Below are 15,658 nucleotides of genomic sequence, written 5' to 3'. Positions count from 1 at the left end.
AGCACCTGGTATACCCAGGCAGTCGCCTATCCAAGTACTAACCAGGACAGACTCTGATTAGCTTCCGAGATCAGACATTCTCAGAGTGGAATGGCCGTAAGTTAGGGGAAAGTTGGAAACGAACCCATTTAAAAATTGTTTGTTTTTTCTTTTTATTTATTTATTTATTTATTTATTTATTTATTTATTTATTTATTGTTTTCTATCAAAACATTAGCTACAGGGTATGAATATTAAGATGATGTTGTTAGAGAATTCAAATAGTAAAGTAAATGAATGCCTATGTCAAAAGCTTACAGCACCTGGTATTCCCAGGCAGTCGCCTATACAAGTACTAACCAGGCCCAACGTTGCTTAGCTTCCGAGATCAGACGAGATCGGGCATTCTTTTTTTCTTTTTAGAAATTTCAATCAATAGAATACAATAAATAATACAATAAAAATTTAAGTTTTCCTTATACAATCACATTTACATCAAATCTTAAAAATGTAACACATTATATATCATATATTTACAAAAAACATTAGTTCACACCTCTCCTTCACTCCCCGGCAGCTTCCTCATTAAATCTTTTAAAACACAACAAACATGTGAAGTAAAGACATTATAAAAAGCATCCAACTTATTTTCACATTTAAAATACACATACCGTCTCTCTATATACGCTTCTGTTTTCCTCCTAAACCCAGTCCAAACATCCAATACAAATTTTTCCTTTTTGGCCACAAATCTTCTCTCCCATATTGCACTTTTCATTAACATTAACCACAGGTTTATAAACTTCTTGTTTCGACACTCCTTTTCACAACCAAATATCACCACTCTGTTCCATTCCAATACATTTTCATCCCAGTCCACTGTCAAATCTTTAATCACACATTTACATTTCCTTAAAAATTCCCCCAATTCTTTACAATATAAAAACATATGTAAAATCCCCTCTTCCTTTTCCTAACACACTTTACACAACGCACTTTGTTCTAAACCAATCTTAGCTAAATTAGACTCCGTAAAAACCATTTTATGTCTTATAAAATACTCCAAACATTCCAATTTTGTTTCCACACATCTCCCCCTCATGTTTCTCCATATACACTCTTCTTTTAAATCTTTAAATTTCTCCACCCAGTACTTGTTTACAATCGGCTCTTTAAAAACTCCATCCCTAAAAACACAATAAAACATTTTTACAGTACATTCTTTAAAATCATACATTTTCTCCCCCAGTTTCACATACATATTTCTCTCTTTCTGCTCTTCCATACACTCTATTCTTTTAATCCACTTTATTGGTATTGTGTTCTTGATAATTTCATATTTGTTTGTTATTTCATGTTTACTGTATTCTTCTTTTGCCACTTCCATTGCATCCACAATAAACTGTGTTGGTAAAAACCCCTCTTTAAACTCATACAAAACATCTCTCCCTCTTGTTATCCCCTCTTCCATCCATTTCTTAAAAAATATTTCCTTCCCCTGTTCTAAAATATTGCCATTTAAAAACAGAGGTTGATTTAAAATGTTTTCTCTCCCATGTGGATCATACTCAATTTTCTTTAAAAAGTTTCCCCAAGCACTTAAAAGTCCCCTATAAAATTCAGGTAATCCATCAGTCATCCAAATTTTTGTTTTCATCCATAAAATTCCATTCCCCATGTTAAAATCCCCACATTTATTTAAAAAATATTTCATAGTTTTTTGCCACTCATTTTTGTTCTCTTCTTCTAAATATTTCTTAACTACTTTTACTCTCAAAGCTTTTTTCCTCTGTTCCACATGCATTAACCCTAAGCCCCCCTTCTCTACCGCCCCTAAAATCGTGTTGTGTGCTATCCTTGCTGGTTTCCCCTCCCATAAAAAGTCAAGAAAACATTTTTTCAACCTTTTTTCTGACCACAATGGCATCTCACACACATATAAAACATACCACAGCTTAGAAACCATTAAAACATTCAATATTAAAACCTTCCCCTTCAAATTTAGTGTCCTCAGTTTCCAAAAATTTAACCTTCTCTCTATCTCTGTTACTAGTTCCTCCCACATTTCATCTCTTACCTTCTTCTCATTCTTCCCCATTAAAATCCCTAAAATCCTCATTTCTTCCACTTCTTTAAATTTAAAACAATCCCTTAAAACCATAGCTCTGCCAAATCTCATATATACTGTCTTATCTTCATTTACTTTACTACCCGATCCTTTACAATATACTTTTACAACATTCATAACTTCTATAACACTTTCCTTTCCTTTAACAATTATTGTTGTATCATCTGCATATTGAAACACCTTCCCTTCTGCCTTCTTTTCCTCAATTTCTATCCCTACTATTCCTTCCTTTTGTTTTATAGCCAATCCTAACGGTTCTGATACAAGCGAGTACAATAACACTGAAAGCGGACACCCCTGTCTTATAGACCTAGTAATTTTAAAACAATCTGTTAAAAACCCATTACATTTTATCTTTGTTAACATGCCTCTATGTAAAATCTCAATCCATTTAATAAAATTCTCCCCAAAACCAAAACTCCTTAAAACCTGAAATAAATACCCATGCTCGACCCTATCAAAAGCTTTTTCGAAATCCAAACTAATTACATATCCATCATCATTTTCCTCCTTCATGTACCATATCGTGTCTCTTATACTCATTGTTATATCCGCTATATCTCTTCCTTTAACTCCGTACGCTTGGTTTGTTTCGATTATACTTGGCATTACCTCCGTCAACCTATTTGCTAAAACTTTCGCTAAAATCTTAAGATACGTGTTTAACATTGTAATTGGTCTGTAATTCTTAAAACTACTTTTTCTCCTTTCTTTTTATATATCAGTTTAATTAACCCCATCCTTGTTCTTTCATTAATTTCTTCCTTTTCAAATGTTTCTTTAAAAACCCCATTTAAAATCTTTTAAACTCCTTTAAAACACACATAAAACTCACTTCCCAAACCATCTATTCCTGGACTTTTCCTTATATTCAGTTGATTTATCGCTCTTTCAATCTCCTCTTCTCTGATTTCTTGGTCACACTCTTTTTTATCTTCTTCCCTCACTTTAGCTTTTATCAGATTCAACAGTTTATTTTTCTCCTCCTCTTCCACACCCCTTGTACTGAACAGATCCTCATAAAAATTCTTTACTTCTTCTAAAATCTTTTCATTCCCTTCTACAATTTCCCCATTTTTCCCTCTTATTCCTTTTATCGTTTCAGCTTTCCCTTTCTTTTTTTCCAAATCAAAAAAGAACTTTGTACATTCTTCTCCCTCTACCACATATTTAGCTTTGCTCCTTAACCTCGCCCCCTCATATTCTTTTTCTTCCATTTCTTTCAGTTTGTCCTCCATTTCCTTTATCTTTTGTATGTCTTTATGTTCTTTATTCAATTCCATTTCCAAGTTTTCTTTTATTTCTCTTTCATTGAATCTTTTACATTTCTGTATTAAACTACAATACTTGATTGAGAATTTCTTGATTAAAAACTTTACGTTCTCCCACCATATTCTCTTATCCTCTTTATACATTTCATTTTGCCTCTCATTTTCTATAATCTCCTTAACCTTTAAGAGGATCAAGTGACACACTGTATCAACCAAACAATGGCAACTTTTTAAAAGAAGTGGAACTTCTTGCTAAGTTTGATCCTGTAATGCAACAACATATTGCAAGAGTACAATTTGCTACTGGCCACCAGCCACATTAACTGGGGAAGACAATTCAGAATGAGCTTATTGCAGCAATGAGTGGCAAAGTAATAGAAAAAAATTGTGACAGAAATTAAAGCTGCCAAATACTACTGTCATTCTAGATTGCACCCCCGATGTAAGCCACCAGGATCAAATGTCTGTTGTCATAAGAACAGTCACTTTCAATGACATGCCTGAAATCAAGGAAGAGAGATATAAAGGTCATATTCCATCAGCTGACAGTTTTATTACCTTTTATTACCCTGACAGCTGCTATGACAGCTGTTATGACAGCTGACATTATTGATATGAAATTAATAAAGGTCAAAAGTCATACCACTGGTCTGGTAGATGTATGTCCTGACTCCAAGTAGTTAAAGAGTCCCCCTTTCCCTTCCACCACCCTGTCTTTCATATTGTTTTAACACCATCGTGTCTGGTTCCCGTAGACAGGTGATAAGTAATTAAAACAAGGACATATGTTTTTTTTGTCTGGTTCCCGTAGACAGGTGATAAGTAATTAAAACAAGGACATATGTTTTTTAAAAAATGGGGTTTTTTGACCCCCTCAGAGGAAGCAGTATTGTAAAACAAGGACCTATGTTTTGTTGTTGTTTTTTTTAAATGGGGATTTATGACCCCTCAGAGGAAAGTAGTGTTGTTAAACAAGTCCATATGTTTGACTGACTAGATAGAGATAGGTACTTAAAACTCGTGTTTGATCCGGGGGTGTTTTGCGATAGGGTTACCCCTCCCCTCAGACCGGATGGTTTTCAAATCAAGATTATGACATCAAATCAAGATTATGACATCTCTGCTGTGTTAGGAGCGTCTCTCAGTCTGATCGTTAGTCAATGGGGTGCTATCTATAACGTCACACATGCGCACCTGAACAAACGCTCGTGAGAAGAAAAGGAGCACACGCCCCTGAGCAGACACGTCGACCCACGTGGGTGCTATCTATAACGTCACACATGCGCACACGCACCTGAACAAACGCACATGAGCAAAAACCCGCACACGCCCCCTGAGCGGACACGCCCACCCACCTGTAGGTAAAAAGTGAGAATTTAAGTATCAGAATGCTTATCGTTTGATATTACCATATATGAGATTTTCAATATGAAATATTTAGAAGAGTGACTTATTATAACTAGTTTTAGTTTGGTTTATACGTTAAGTCTGTTTTAATTACAGAACAAGACCAGTCTATCTGACACAATTGTCTATGAAAACGTATCAAACAAAGGAGACACTTCCAGGTTAATTTCATTCTGACTCTTAGATCTGTGTTTTTTCAGTTGATTGTTTTATCATATATTACATTATAAGCTAAATGTTATATTTATTTATTTAATTCATTATTTAATTATTTTAGTCAGTTGTATTGAGATTATTTAGTTAGGCCTAAGAACGGCAGAACATCTGGGTATCAACCATAAGCCAATAGCGGTAGTAACCCCACAGCTCAGAACAGTCCTACAAATTACGCGTAAGTTACACCATGAAAATATGAATGTTGTAAATCTTTCATTAACCGTATATGATATTTTAATTATTTAATTATTCATTATTTTGTATGTGTGACATATTCAGAAGACACCAGTACAACGTCTGACTATGCTGACTAAAATGGTTCAAATGTTTTGGGTAAGGCCGTTAGCATTCTCTTTTCAAACAACCCTTAAGAGTGTAAAACAATCCTCCTGTCGGAAATTTTTGAAGGGCTCCCCTCCAAGTGGACATATCCCAGGGGTGCATTACAGCCAAATTAATAGTCAATAATAGATAATAGTCAATAATAGTCTTTCACACCTAATGCTAAAATAATTATACTTAACACTAATTTTATAATACTTAATTATTAATACTTATTACTTATTAATACTTAATACTAATTAATTAATCACACTTTAAACTTTGTACTTAATACTATTTGAATTTGAATAATGAGAAAACTTTCCAGACCTGGATGAGAATGAGCAAAACTCTTTATTGGTGCTGATCAGCCACTGCTTCCATTGAGCTCAAGGAGGAAAAACTTCTAAGTTGAAAGTATCAAAGAAAAAACTCAAACAGTGCATCCCCATACCACCCAAAAGAGTTCAAACACAAAAAAGCAAGCAAGCAGGAGCAAGAGCGCGCCCTCCAAAGGAATCTCCTCAATATATACCCTGGCACCTCTAGGTGCGTCTATACCTTCTCATGTCAATCCACCTGACCTGTCTGGGTTTTTTTCCCTGACTCTACAGAATCACCCCGTGACCCCCCCTCATTTACCCGAAAACAAGTCTGCCTTTTACTGAAAATCAAGTCTGGCCTTATGTTTTTTCCTGATGCAGTACTTCTGCCTTATTATTAAAAAACATGCTGCGTTGTCAAAACTGTTGTTAAAAATGTGCTCCAGTGAACTTCTTCTACGCTTCCCTGTCACGTATCACACAGAAGACACGTCCCGTTGGACCAATCTCCCAATCTCCCTTTATACAATTACAATGAGTATTATCTTTTTCTATGTTTTGTCTGTATATGATTTCCACTGATCATACGCTTATATACGTATACACATACATACCCATGAATACAACAACCGTGACATACACAAAAACCTATGTATGAGATATCCACCTATATTAATACCCATATTAATCACATCTCTACATATAAAATGATCAGTGATGATACTCAATCACCTACAATCACCTATGGTATAGGAGTTCTGATTTAGAATATGATTATGACATAAGTTTATGATCATATGTTAGGATATGGGTTTTTTGATTACAATAACATCTGGTTCAGGATGTTACTGGATTATATATTACTGGATTATATATTAGTGGTGTTTGACTTATGATTACATTTTGTTTGATTAGTATAAGTGTACTGCCCTATTACTAAGCTAAGCTTTTGTATTTTATAATATTGTTTTGCATATGTGTGGAGGTCTGTTTATGCTGACTCCTTAAGTTTGCTAGACTATGATCTCAGTCTGTCCTGTTTGTTCAGACTGGGCCTGCACATGCATTTTTATTTTTAAGCCTTGGTTCCTCTGTTCTCGCCTAAAAGACAGGTTCCCTTTTTCTTGTTTTTCTCAGATTCTCAGAGTCAGCGAGTTCGTCCTGCTGGTCGTCAAATTCGGCCTTCTCGCCCTACACTTTATAGGAGACCTGTGTCAAATGAACCACTGGCCAGATACCGCCGATTCCAGCTATCCCATATAATCCATGAGCTTGTCACGTTCATGGAACAACTCAGTTCTCCCGACCTCCCTGAGCATCCCTTCACACCGTCCTTCATTGTGAAGAAGCCTCAGGCTCGCACTTCCTCTACCCAGACAGATGGCTGTCCTCATGCTGATCCTGAACTTTGCTGCTCTGTGCTGGAACCACCTGTCTCTTCACCCTCTCCTTCAGCATCCTCTTCCTCTTCCCCTGGATCTCCCGACTACTCTCCTACGTCTCCTATGCCTGGGCCTAGCTCTGCCTATTGAGTTTTTATATATATATATATATATATGTGTGTGTATGTATATATATATGTGTATATATATATATATATATATATATATATATATATATATATATATATATGTGTGTGTGTGTGTGTGTGTATATATCATTCATTCTCATATACAATATAGCTCATATAACTCATTATAGCTCACTATTACAACATCTGGCCTACCCATATGTCCTACGACATCAATTGGAATAGTTCATATAATAAGAGCACATATCAAGATTTTTCCCAACAACATCCCTGAAATGGTAAATGATACATCAGTAAACACGCTGCCACCTAGTGTTGAAAACATTTTACATTAGATCACGCTGACAGTGTGCCGCCACCTAGTGTTGAAAATGTACCCGTAGATCACGCTGACAATGCGCCACCAGCTAGTGTTGAAAATGTACCCTTAGATCACGCTGACAGTGCGCCGCCACCTAGTGTTGAAAATGTACCCTTAGATCACGCTGACAACGCACCGCCACCTACTGTTGAAAATGTACCCTTAGATCACGCTGACAATGCGCCGCCACCTAGTGTTGAAAATGTACCCTTAGATCACGCTGACAACGCACCGCCACCTAGTGCTGAAAATGTACCCTTAGATCACGCTGACAATGCGCCACCACCTAGTGTTGAAAATGTACCCTTAAATCACGCTGACAATGCGCCGCCACCTGGTGTTCAAAATGTACCCTTAGATCACGCTGACAACGAACCGCCACCTAGTGTTGAAAATGTACCCTTAGATCACGCTGACAATGCGCCACCACCTAGTGTTGAAAATGTACCCTTAGATCACGCTGACAACGAACCGCCACCTAGTGTTGAAAATGTACCCTTAGATCACGCTGACAATGCGCCGTCACCTAGTGTTGAAAACAATCAAATAGGCCATGGTGTAGATAGTAATATTAGGATAATTAAACTTCAATAACACAGAGATCATAAGAAGAGTGAATTTTTCTTCTATCGCTAATGTCAACAGTTTTGCTGAATTTTATAATTATGTTTTAGAGATTTTAAACAGTGTGGTAGAAGTTGCGAATGAAATGATTTCAACTAAGGATTATGTCACCGTTGAAATTAGAGGTGCTACACTCAATGTGTCATCTCACATTCAACTAGTCAATGGAGCCATCGATTTACAGTCTTTTTTGACCATGCTCGAAAATATCATTCAAAGTAATCGTGACATATTTACGGATAATTCGCTTGAACTGGTAGTACAGATAGTTCGACCACCTCGCGGTGGTATAGGTTGTAGACAGAAAGTTGCTACAATATTCAATTCAGAAGTTGTACAGAAGATGCGACACTTGTATATTTTTTACAATAAAGACAACATGTGCTTTGCATTATGCGTTACACAGCTTTTAAATCGTGATAAAAGCGATTTTCAAAATGAAAAAATCGCTAAACAGCTCCAATACGATGTAGGTTTAACTGAAAATACACCCGTCACCTTTGCCGATGTGTGTAAATTTGAGTCACATTTACAGTGTAAAATTGTAATTGTGTACAAAACTAGCGATAAAGCAGGATTCTCTTTCTTTCAAACCAGCAAGATCCCCCATGAAAAAACGTTGTACTTGTTTTTGCATGACAGTCACTATTACGGTGTTAAAAGCATCACTGGATTATTGGGATGTAGTTATGTCTGTCATTTCTGACACTCAGGGGTTAAGGATATGCGGAACCATCGTTGTGTATATAGTTGTAACGTTTGTTGTGATGTAGACTGCTACAAACACCCTCGAAACATAACAAAATGCCAGGATTGTATGAGGTTATGTAGATCAAAATATTGTTTCGATAGTCACAAAGCATTGCGCCAGTCAGAAGGAGGTGAATTTTCTCAGTGCAACAGATTTTTCTACTGCAGTAAGTGTAATAGCGTGTACCGCAACCCATTTGGTCTTAAACATCACGTGTGCCCTGAGAGTTTGTGTCAGTTCTGTGGTGAAAAACTTGATACAGATTGTGAACACAGGTGATTTATACAGCCTTTAAAGAGGGAAAAGTCTAATAGGAGATACATTTTTTATGATTTTGAAACTAGACAGGAAACGGGCACTCATATAGGTAATTTCTTATGCCGTATTAATTACCGTGGTCAGACATGGGTGTTTTCAGGTGACACATGCATCGCAGCGTTTTTTAGACATTTCCGCCGTGGGAGATTCAGAGGTTATACCTTTATCACGCATAATGCTAGAGGGTTTGATTCATACCTTTTGTTAAACCATTTAGTGAAAGAAGGAATCACGCCCAAGATTATTGCACAAGGCGGAAAGATACTGTGTTTCACCGATACCGATTTCAACCAGAAATACATCGATAGCCTGTCTTTCTTACCCATGAAGCTTAGCAATCTTCCTAAGGCCATGGGGTTCTCAGAAAAAAAGAAATTTTATTTTCCTCAGTTCTGGAACACGTTAGAAAATCAAAACTATGTAGAACCGTACCCCGAACCTCGGTTTTATGGTGTGGATAACATGATGTCTAAAGACAGGGAGGATTTTTTCAAGTGGTATGCGATGGTGTCTGACAAAGTTTTTGATTTCAAGAAAGAGATGACTGAATACTGTGTAAATGATGTAGACATTTTGAGAAAAGGTTGTAAAGTTTTCAGAAATGTAATTTCAAAAAAGTACAACAGTGGATCCTTTTAAATGTATTACGATTGTTTCCGTTTGTCTTAAGATATTTAGTACAATGGTTCTCGAAAAAAACGTTCTCGCCATTCTACCTCTCGGTAATTACATCAACAGGCAGAAATCAGAAAAACACCTGCCATTCAGTGGCTCGAATACATTTCCGCCACACATAACCTACCTATTCAACATGCTCTGAACGAAGGTGAAGTCAGGTTTGGTTCATATTTCTTTGACGGATATTGTGAAGTGGGTCAGACGTGTAAGGCTTTTGAGTTTCTCGGTTGTTTTTATCACGGCTGTGAAAAGTGCTTTCCCTCGTCAGCGAGCAACAACTAAAACATTGCGATCATTCAGACCAGGCACGAACTCTAACGGGTACGTGGGCCTCCGTCGAGTTAGCGAAAGCCATCGAGAAAGGTTACCAAATATTGAAGTCTGGCATTTTCCTGAAAGATCCAAAAACCTGTTTACAGACTACATTAAAATGTTTCTCAAACAAAGCAGGAAAGTTCAGGGTATCCATCCTGGGTAGTCGATGAATCCACAAAATGTGAATATATTAAAAATTACGAGTGTAATGAGGGAATTGAATTGCAAGAAAATAACATTAACCTAAATCCTGCCAAATGGTCTGTGGCTAAACTAGCGTTGAATTCATTGTGGGGCAAGATGTGCCAAAGACCGGACAGATCAAACACAACTCTGATCAGAGATCCTGCAGAATTTTTAAACTTCATATTCTCAGGTGTCTACAACGTTAGTCACTTCTCTTTTTTGTCTGATGAGGTTGCTCTTGTGCAGTGGCGTTATGTGGACGATAGGAAACCGGGGAATGCTAATGTGTTCATAGGTATTTTCACCACTGTGTATGCTAGACTTGAACTGTACAATCTGATGGATCGTTTGAACCGCCATTGTTTGTACACCGACACAGACAGCGTCATTTTTAAAAGTAAAGAAGGGGATTGGATGCCGCCTTTGAGCGATTATTTGGGGGGTCTTACCAGCGAACTAGACGACGGTGATCAAATAGTAGAGTTTGTAGGCACAAGTCCTAAAACCTACGGTTACAAAACTAAAAAAGGAAAAACAACAATGAAAGCTAAGGGATTTACTCAAAATTACACCAATTCCAAAGTTATCAATTTGAAATCATTGACAGATCTCATGATCGATCAAGTGAAATACCCCGATAAACCCGGTCAACTTATAACGTCGCACAATCAAATCACTCAAGATAAAAAGGGGTTTCATTTGAGAAACCAGACGCAAGTAAAAAGGTTCAGGGTTGTGTATGATAAACGTGTGTTATTTCCTGATTTCACAACTCTCCCTTACGGGTATTGAAACCTATACTGTTTTTTTCTTTTTTTTTCTTTTTTGTATATATGTATGTATGTATGTCTGTATGTTCATTTGATTGTTGTAGCCGCACAGTTGTGAGCACTTGTCAAGGAAAAATATGAATGTGACTTCTTTCGACACGAGGCTGCCACTGCCCTTTTCATGTATTGTATGTGGACCTAGTAATAGTGGGAAATCTTATTTTATCAAAATGCTGCTGGAAAATTGTAAAGAGGTATTGTCCAAACTTCCTGAAAATATTGTATGGGTTTATTCATGTTGGCAGCCTTTGTACGATGATTTGATGACCAAAATAAACATCAATTTTATTCAAGGAATCCCTGATTCTTTGTGTGATGACGAACTGTTTCCTCCCAGCAAAACAAATTTGGTAATAATAGATGAGTTGATGGAATCTGCGAGTAAAAACGAGGAGGTGGAAAAAGCTTTTACTAAATACACGCATCACAGAAATCTGAGCGTCATATATCTGGTTCAGAATTTGTTTTTTCAAGGCAAGTTTAGTAGAACAATCAATTTGAACAGCAATTACATGTTTTTTAAAAAAAAAAAAAAAAACAATAGAGATAAACAGATCAGTGTGCTAGCTCAACAAATGTATCCGGTTAACAGGAAATATTTTTTAGAATGTTTTCAAGACCCCACCACCAGACCGTACGGTTATTTATTTGTTGACCTAAAATCAAATACACCAGAAGACTTCAGACTCCGATCTGGTTTGTTACCGCAAGAAAAAAAAGAAAAGAAGAAGAAAAAGTTTTACTGAAAACTAAAATGTCTATACGCTTGAAAAAAAACACTTCCATTGTTGAAAGCGTTACACGAGGCTCCACCCCAGAAAAGAAAAGTTATATTGCACGACGCACCTACAGAACTCATTCTTAGCATATGTGAATTAGCTTTAGACGTGCTCAGAGGTACCATCCCGCTAACAGTGAAGCAGTACAGAGAATTAAAAAAGCAGAAAAAGTGGACAAAACTTTTCGCGGATAAAAGAGCTACTGTAGAAAAGGAAAGTAATTAATCAAACTGGAGGTTTTCTTTTACCACTACTCAGCGTTGCTGTCCCGTTTATAAGCAGCTTGATAGCATCCCGTAACAGTTAACATGGAGACAGCTGAAAAAATGTATTTAGTCCCTCAACATCAACTTGACAAGCTTAGAAATACCGCGACAGAAAAAGAGAGTTTAAGAAACACCGTTGAACGAAGCACTTGGACGAAGCAATGCGTCAAATTTTGTCAAGGACGGACCTGAATGAATACGAGAAGGTAAAACTCTACACATCGGTCCTGCAAAAGTTTTTAAACTTGGTTAAACTGGGTGATCAGGAATCAGCTCAATTGACACTGACCCTACCAAAAACGCCAGAAAGCAAAACAGAAGCAACTGCGACCGAAGTTTCACAACCCCGCGGTGATGAGATCTCACATGAGGTGCGTGCTAATGTTTCAGCGAGGTGTAAAAGAAATGCCTCATACATTATGGAAAAACTTTTAAAATCAGGCGATGCTGCTTCGTGGAATGACGAGGGTGAATTTATTTTTAACGGGAACACGATCAAAGGATCTCACATGGTGGATCTGCTTAAAAATCTCACGGCACCTCATAAGGTTTCAGAGGATCGGAGACCGTTAGGTTGAACAGAATTGCTGCATACTGTAGCTAGAATAAATATACCCTTTTCAACAATACCTAACGGCGCTGTTCGACGCAAAATATCTGACATCAGAAGATCTAATGACCCCCGCCCCACTCGAAGCCTCACGCCTTCACCAACTAAAAGCAGAGACTATGATTTCCCACCCCCTGTTCTTATTCGTAGTGATTGGCATGATTTTTGAAAATGACTTATGACGATTAAGTTTGCTCCATTGTATTGTTACTTTTTTTATTTCAATAAAATATTTATACAGTAAGAATTTTCTTGTGAAACATCATGGTTAAATAATACACTACACAGGTGAATGAAACGTTTTCAGAGAGTTTACACATTGCACACAACTAAATGAGTGTTTGAGTGTTTTTTATTTACTCTAGGATACATTTTTTTTCACAAAAGAAACTGTTTTGTCATTTCTATTTAAATCCTTGCTATACATAGACACAATACTATTAAACTTATAACCTTTAGCTCTGTGACACAGAAAATATACACAATGCTGTCCGCAACAAACTGAAGTAAAATCTTGTACTTGAACGGGGTTATATTTTATTTCACGGCAGTTCTTACTCAAAAAGTATTGAATAGAATCAGGAAAGAGCGCACAGTCCGGTCTGTTTCCGTAGGAGTCAAAAAACTCCCCGGAGAACTCGTTATTAAGACATAACGCTAGCCAGTGCTCACCCGGCATATGTCTCGGATGTGTATTCACAATGAACATGGCTGGGAATTTTCTCAGAGGGATTGTAGGTAATTCATCGCTAGCCACAACCCCTCGGAATATGTTTTCTAGACGGTGGCAGCTTCTCATAACATCAGTTAGTTTTATGGTATCCACACGTTACTGGTAATCTATGAGTACGTTTCTTCGGTTGTTTATTTCTAAAATGCTGTCAAAACTAGCATAGACTATTAGATACACCATTCTCAGTAGGAGTTGTCGAAATCTGAGTTCCATTCGCATGTTCCCAGATTTTATTAATGACAGGTGTTGACCGCAGTCGCCGTCAGGATTCAGATTGAGTGCAAACAAAGTATAACCACGTGAATACTCTTCTCTGTTTACCGCATAATTGGATTGGAAATCGGGTTGAAATGGTTTTGCAGGATTTTGAGTACCGTCTACGTACAAAGCTACAAACTCTGCGTCGTAGTGTTTAAAATTAAAAGGGTTTTTATTGTATGCCCCGCTGAAGGCGTCGTTATCCACCATACCAAATATTATGGTTTTAGGCAAAGGTCCGAGGAAAAGATTCTCTTGCGAACAAATGCGAGTTTCATAGAAACTCTCTCTAAGGAATATTTAGCTGTAGCAGAAAGCAACGCATGCGCATGTCTGAGTTTCACTGACGGTGATACAGAAACTTTCTTCACGAAAAGAGATGCATTGAGAATTTTCAGAGCGAAATTGATGTTGCCTTCCTTCATTAAGCAAAATTCATCTTTACTTCGAACCATTTTAACCCTCAAATCGACACCGTTCAGTAAAAGTTTATCTTGAAAAAATATATCTGAGTGAATGTGAGCAATGAGGTGAAAAGTGTTGCTTTCAGCACTAAACCGAGCCCTTTGTTTAAGACCTTCATTGCGATCTGCAGGGTCAGTGGCATCCATATATCTCGCTGTGTCTTTGTAGAATAATCCTGCACAAAATTGTTTTTCCAAGGTATCCTTTCCATAGTTAAGGAGTTATTCAAAAATTGCTCGGTACGGATATGTATTGCTAGATTGAGAAATAAGGCGGTCACCCAGCATTATATCAACTTGTGAAAAAAGAGAAGCTATAGGATAGTTAACAACCCCCACCTTTGCGTCGTTAGCTATATTGGTGCCATCATCATTTTACAGGCAACATGAATAAATGTATTGTTCAAATCCAGGTAATCTTCACCATTTCCAGCCACGAAGAACTCCAGAGGACCGTTGTCTGTCAGAGCAGAAAGCGGGGGTATTTCGATATAGGTGTACATTTCAATACTCGTCTGTGTATAAGGTAGTGTTAAAATATCCAATTCGGACTTTGTGCACTCCGCGGATAGTCCGTGTAAGAGAGCCATGATTTTAGAAAATGTTCAACAGCTTTCTTTTTTGAGAGACAGGTTGATGGTTGTTGACTCTTGTCTTGTTCCTTTTAACACTGGTCTTAGTTTTAGTTACCCTATGTCTTTTATTAGGAATCACGTGTCATTGTCCTGGGGGTCTTTTTGGATTTTCGGCGTGAAATCAAGGTAAGACCCGAACCGTCCTGATTCCGGTTATGTGTTTTACTGATAATGCTGCTCATAACATCGCCAACAACACTTTTTGCTGACGTTTTTAAATGAGGTTTGGATATAGAAAATCCCTTTTTGAGGAAAGGAATTGCCATTCTAAACAAGCCTCTGAATAATCCTCCTAACCCCGAACCATACATGGTGGGGGCTCCTTGAAATCACGGGAGTCCATTTCCGGCTTGAGCGACGTAATAATCTATGTAGGTTTGTGGGTTAACCTGTCCTCTCTCTATCATTTTTTCTTTACAAATGGAAGGAATGTTTAGCTGGTCTGAAGTGTAGTTTAGCTATATATTTCCCATAAGTAAAAGGTATGTGTTTGTTTTGATCCGACTTGACTTCGATTACAATATCTGTAATGTGGTTCGTACGCATTATATGTACGCATCTGAGTAGCGGGGCAAAGCTGTCACCGACTCTTTGGTACTCGATAATGTCCGTATATACATACAATGTGTAAAATCCGGCGTGAATATCAGCGGGGTGCGGTGCTTCTGAGACGA

The sequence above is a fragment of the Tachysurus fulvidraco genome, chromosome 6 (genome assembly GCF_022655615.1).
Source record: "Tachysurus fulvidraco isolate hzauxx_2018 chromosome 6, HZAU_PFXX_2.0, whole genome shotgun sequence".
NCBI lineage: Eukaryota > Metazoa > Chordata > Actinopteri > Siluriformes > Bagridae > Tachysurus > Tachysurus fulvidraco.
Note: the sequence above shows the minus strand (reverse complement) of the source record.